Source organism: Montipora capricornis, chromosome 13 (assembly GCF_036669925.1).
Source record: "Montipora capricornis isolate CH-2021 chromosome 13, ASM3666992v2, whole genome shotgun sequence".
Taxonomy (NCBI): Eukaryota; Metazoa; Cnidaria; class Anthozoa; order Scleractinia; family Acroporidae; genus Montipora; species Montipora capricornis.
In genome coordinates, this window is record NC_090895.1 from 31,587,267 (window position 1) to 31,592,997 (window position 5,731).

A 5,731-nucleotide genomic window follows, 5' to 3' on the forward strand; every position below is an offset into this window, starting at 1 on the left:
CTGCGCTCACTCGTGAAATATTTTTCAACACTCGAAGACAAATTTCGTATCTCCTCGCGGCCAGGTAATGTCCTCTATAGAAGTTGTGTGCAGACGCGCCCTATGATACCATTATTCGTTACTTACTTATAAATAGTTAATGCGCGCTGGCTATTTGCTGATAAACTTCCAGAACCATGTAATTGTTTACATACGTTGCTTGCCAATGCGCGTACAGTATTGTGATGTCATTTCTTACGCGTGCACGCTATTAAGTCAAGTGATATTATCACTCTTGTTAGAAAAGTACTGGCACTGCACTATAAAGTTTTTCGATCAGCTAATAACTATTCATGTGTAAGTTGTTAACTTACGCGCGTTATCATGTCATGATATTATCCCCCTTCAGTGAGTCATTCGTTAAAATCTTTTTAAAAGCCCGGACTCCATCATATTGTTTAACATTATCAATCGCGAGTTAATTATTTAGATATGAGTTCCTTGCTAAGACACGTTTGCCTTCATGTCGCATAATACCGGTATTTTCCCCCTGGTTTCTAAATTACTCAAAACCCATATGCTGATGCACACATGTCATTAAAATAATACTAATAAAATGTTCAACATCTACTTGCTCACTTGTAAGGTGTTGACCGATGCGCCCGCACAATTATATCCCATGATCTGATGATATTTTTACACTGTACCCTCTAATAAAATTATTCACCAGCATATAACGCGCGCACACCTTCATGAATTACATTATTACTCTCTTTTTTTAATTATCGTTAATATGCAGCACACACAGACCATTTCATGATGAGATCTTGTTACCATATTTTTATTCATATTTGACTTATCTACTGATGCACGCTCGCTGTAAAGTCATGTGATATTATGCCCCTCTCCTTAGGTCATTATATCATGTCCCTTTATTTCTACATTTAAAAAATGTTTTGTGTGCAAAAGCCATTTGATAATAAGATAGTTTAAACGTCTAGACTACTTGTCAAGTTTTAAGTTGTCCTCTGATGCGCGCGCACACAAGTATATCCTATGATATTTTTAGAATGTACTCTTTAATTGTTCACTTTCAAGTTATTTACCAACGCGCGCACACCATCATGCCATATGAAATTACCACCCTTTGCTTAAAAGGTTTTGTAAGTTGTTTAAAAAGCGTGCACCATCATATCGCAAGATATAGACCATAATATGATTATTTTTTTTACCATGTACTTCTTCATACGCAAGTTGATTAATAATTTATGCACTATTATATTATTACCCTCTATATATACTTTCAACTTGTTTGCTAATGCGAACACTGTCATTTCTTTTGATGTTATTGGCATCAGGTTTTTCACACGCGCGTTTACCATAATTACCATTATGGTAATGCATGTCTTATCACCCTCTACTTATTTATCAGTAGTATGCAACATGCGCAGGCCATGTAATGATACGTTTTTATTCGTATGGTGCTTGTCTTATGACACGCGCACTATCGTATTATGATATTATGCCCCTTACGTAATTCATTCGTAAGTTGTTTAAAGAGCGCGCACTCCATCGCATCGCAAAATATTATTACCCTGTGATTGATGATATACGTACAGGTTGCTTGCTAAGCTGCGTCTGCGATCATGTCGTATGATATTTTCCCTTCTACTTTCTAAATCACTTGCAAGCTGGGTGCCGATAAGCATACGCCATGAAATACTGATAAGATATTACAAACATCTACTACTTATTCATTGGTCAGGTTTTTACTGATATGCACGCGCACAGTTATATCGTATGACATTTTTACACTGAAACAATAATCATTTACTCGTATGTGGTTTACTCAGGCGCGCACATTATCATCTCATGACGCGTGTTATTATTAACCCCCTTACTTTGACGTTATATGTAAGTTGTATGAAAGGCGCACGCACCATAGTATCGAATGATATAATTCACAAGTGGATTTGCCATCTTGTATTATGATATTGTTAGCCTCAACTTGTCTAATAAGACAATAATATCATTTACTTGTTTATTTGTAAATTGCTCGCGAACGCGCGCATGCTATCATATCACAAGGTTATATAACCTTGTTATTAACCCTTGATATATTGCAAACGCCCGTTTGCTATCCCGTCGCGATCGCAAGATAAAACAACTCTCTACTCGCTAATAAGGTGTTGTAAATGCGTGAGTATTATCATATTTTCCGATGTTTTTACACCATTCTTACTTTTTTCCTCTTACTTATATTTACTTATTATTCTTCATATTTATTTTTCATTCCTTTTATTTCACACTCGAACCTTTTTTAGTTGATGCATCAGTCGTTTTTAATACTTTAAGTGAGGTTTAAATGAGTAAGGCTAGCATCAAAATGCACCCTCAATTCTGTAGTTATCCGACGACTTTGATATTTTTCAAACCCTTAGATGTATTGGATCAGTCTTTTGACAAGAAATTACGAGTGATATCAGCAGTAGATCCTAGTTGGCTATCTGATAGATTAAGATTAAGTCTTATCAATAAAATTCAACCAAAAACTCTACATTTCTTTCTTTTTAACGGTAATGATCAAATGTGAAAATTGTTTAAAGTTCATTGTAGAACCACTGACACCTTCATCTAGCAAAGTATGAGTCGGAGACTGCATGCCGGTGTTGTCCTCTCGAGGAACATTGGTGGCCCTTTGCACTGTATAATGACGGGCATAATTCTTGGCTAAATATGAAGTAAATAGCTGGAAATTAGACTTGAAATATACCGTGTCAGGAGGCCATAATTAGGAGCGTACAACTTTATTATATTTGAGGAACGGTGTTTTCACAGACTGAGTTACTTTTCGGTGGATTTTTCCACGAAAGCAGACCTTTCCTGCCAATCACAATTCTTTGTATGAAAACGCCTTTACGCGGACCTAGTACTGGAGTTGTTGTAACGGCTGTTTAAACATTTTGCCCCGGGGGGGGGGTACTCGATGTATCCCTGGTTGGGGAGGTGTGGCGCGGCCCCTCATATTCTGACCCTGTTTAAGACAACTATCGCTGATTTTCCTACCCATTTTAAGACAGAATTCCTATTTTTGATACCCTGTTTAAGACATTTAACCCAGTTTAAGACAAAATTTGATAAATCGATACCCTGATTAAGACAAAAAATTATAAATTCGATACCCTGTTCAAGACAAAAATCCCGAGAAACATACCCTGGCTGGCCGCACGTCCCCATTAAGCCCTTATAAGGGAGTACCCCCCTCCCCGGGCATTTTGCCTCCGAGATGTACATGACGAGGCAATATTTACCATATTATTTCTCCCAATTTTTTCCATATTCCTCCTCAAATACACTTTTTTTTAAAGAACAAAACAAATGATCTAATCTTTAGAGTATTGTCGCATAATCTGTACCAGGAGTAAACCAAACCGTACGAGCGAATTATGATCGTAAAATGTTTAAAAAATAATTCATTAGCTATAGAGCATGAGATGCCAATCGTTACCTTTTTAAAATGTCTTTTTGAAAGGAAAGGTTTGAAAATTCCTTTATCTGAAGCATCCTTGATTGTCGTGGTAGGATTTTTAGACAAATAGGTATTGATTATTTTCTCCATTTCATATTGCAGTACGTTTTGGAGGGGGGGGGGGCCGGTCTTTACATAAAAACAATACAAGTTAATTACTCTTGGGACTGTGCTTCAGTGAACTGGATATCCATTGTTTTAATGCAAATAACCCTCGAAAATGAACTGTATTATGGGGTTAATGAAAAAAGCGAATAGCCGATGGTTATCCAGTGATCAAAGGTGGTTACTAAATTCAAGAAGTCAGAAAATTGAGATTTTCATACCTGTGAATACTGCAGCAGCATTTCCCTTCAAGACACCAACTGTTGTTCATGGAGAAAGTTGTGTTTACCGTTCTCCGCCGTCTCTTCCTTTATAGGCGTTCTTTGGAGATATCGACTTAGCAGACTACGAAAAAAGGTCGTGTGTTAATTCTAACAGTAAACACTGGTTTCCAATTCTAGGTTACGAAACGCTTAGTAAGTCGAACAATCACTGAGCATAGAACAATGAAGAGGGTTATCGTTCACAGTTTTTGAGATTTTGAGAATGATGTTATTCACTTACAAAGTACATACCTTTTAGCACAGCTGATAGCAGAACTCCCCCTTCTTCAACTCCGGAAAGCTTCGATCTCTGTACCTTTTAAAGCCATCTTTTCCTTCTTTTTTCAACTGAGAGGAAATATAATTTACAAAGTAATCTTAAGCTCTTAGTTTTTTATCATTGGATCCTGTAGCGAATAATTGTTTCTTGGCATTTATCTAAGTTATTCCATGATTTTTTGCCCATCTGAATATCCCAAACCCTAATCGAAAAATCGGAATTGGAAAAAGTCTGCAAAGAAAAACGACAATTCCTTGCAGCAGCATATTTTTCCCAGTAGTTTTTGTCGGGTGTTCCTTGAGTATTGTTAAGTCAAGCTGCCAACCCTAGTTAGTCACCGCGTAAGGGTATCAGAGTACGTCGGTCTCAGTTTGGATTAGTGATCTCGCCGATGAATTGGTCGCGGGATTTATCTGAATTATTTTCTGAGAGTCTTTCTTCCTACCTTTTCAAGTACTGCCACGGCTTTCAGTTGATTGTGATGTCCAATACGCTTTTGCGCTACCTGGATAAAGGAGTTGAATCAATGAAATGACTGTGTCTTATAACCAGTTAAGTTAGTTATTTCTCGTTTAGTGGTCTTGGTTTTTGCAGTAGGGCTGACTTGCGAAACAAGTTTTAATGACTTTACTTTCACTTTCCTCAAAACAAGGGATTCGCTTACCAAATTTTTTTCCGGCACGCAGACAGAATTGTTCACAGCCAAGACCCCTTTCCTTTTCTATATGAATAATAACCTGCAACAATCTCTCAAAAGCTCCAAAAGATCAAGAGTAGCATAAATGAAATATCACAGGAAATATAACAGAATCTATAAATCATTAAAACTATAATTAAATTAAATGTTAATTTAAATTATGCAGGCGTGGCGCGCACGCGCTCTCTCTCTCTCTTTCTCTCTCTCACTCACTCACTCACTCACTCACACACACTCCACACGATACACACAACACGGACACAAACGAACAAAACTGATACGTACATTTACAATAAGGGGAGGGCGGGGAAAGATGCGGCTCTTGTACAGAAAGAAGTAATCGAGCCAGTCATTTGGTCCCAAAATTGAAGTCTAGAGGAAAGAACTGGGGTCAATTGAAACATCCATTACAAAGACGAAAGACCAAGAAATTCAAGGTAAGAAGGCAGCAGAAAAGTTTCAGTTCACTCGCGACTTCATGAAGGTCAAACGTAAGATGCGAAGGGAAGGAGAAGATAAAATTGCAGAAGATAACCAAACCACCAGCGAAGGGAAAATGGAACAGTCTTTCTTACAGTTGTAACCCTCCATTCAATACGAAACGGAATTAGGACACATGCCAATCTAAATCCGCGCTCCCCACTCGGATTAGGCGAATTCCTTTGTAACGATGACAATTGCGCAAAGAAAGGACGATGTCTTGACAAATAAGAGAAGGTAAAAGGGAGTGCAGTTACACTTACAGCGCATTCTGGATCATACAAAACTCAGTTCAAATAACAAGTTATCTTATAGCAAACTACCGTCCTCAGAAGGCATCACTGCGTGAATGAAACGCAGGATAAACCATGGAATTTGAGGCAAGCATATCGACAAAC

At 37.7% G+C, this 5,731-nt stretch overlaps 1 long non-coding RNA gene across 1 annotated transcript; it reads right to left on the minus strand.

Moving 5' to 3' along the window:
- Window positions 1-4,144: 4,144 nt before the first annotated feature.
- On the minus strand, window positions 4,145-5,070 carry LOC138029954 (uncharacterized). The gene is made up of 3 exons (XR_011127987.1): window positions 4,821-5,070; window positions 4,602-4,661; window positions 4,145-4,224 (listed from the first exon to the last, which is right to left on the minus strand). It is a non-coding gene; the product is annotated as an uncharacterized lncRNA (long non-coding RNA).
- Window positions 5,071-5,731: the final 661 nt, after the last annotated feature.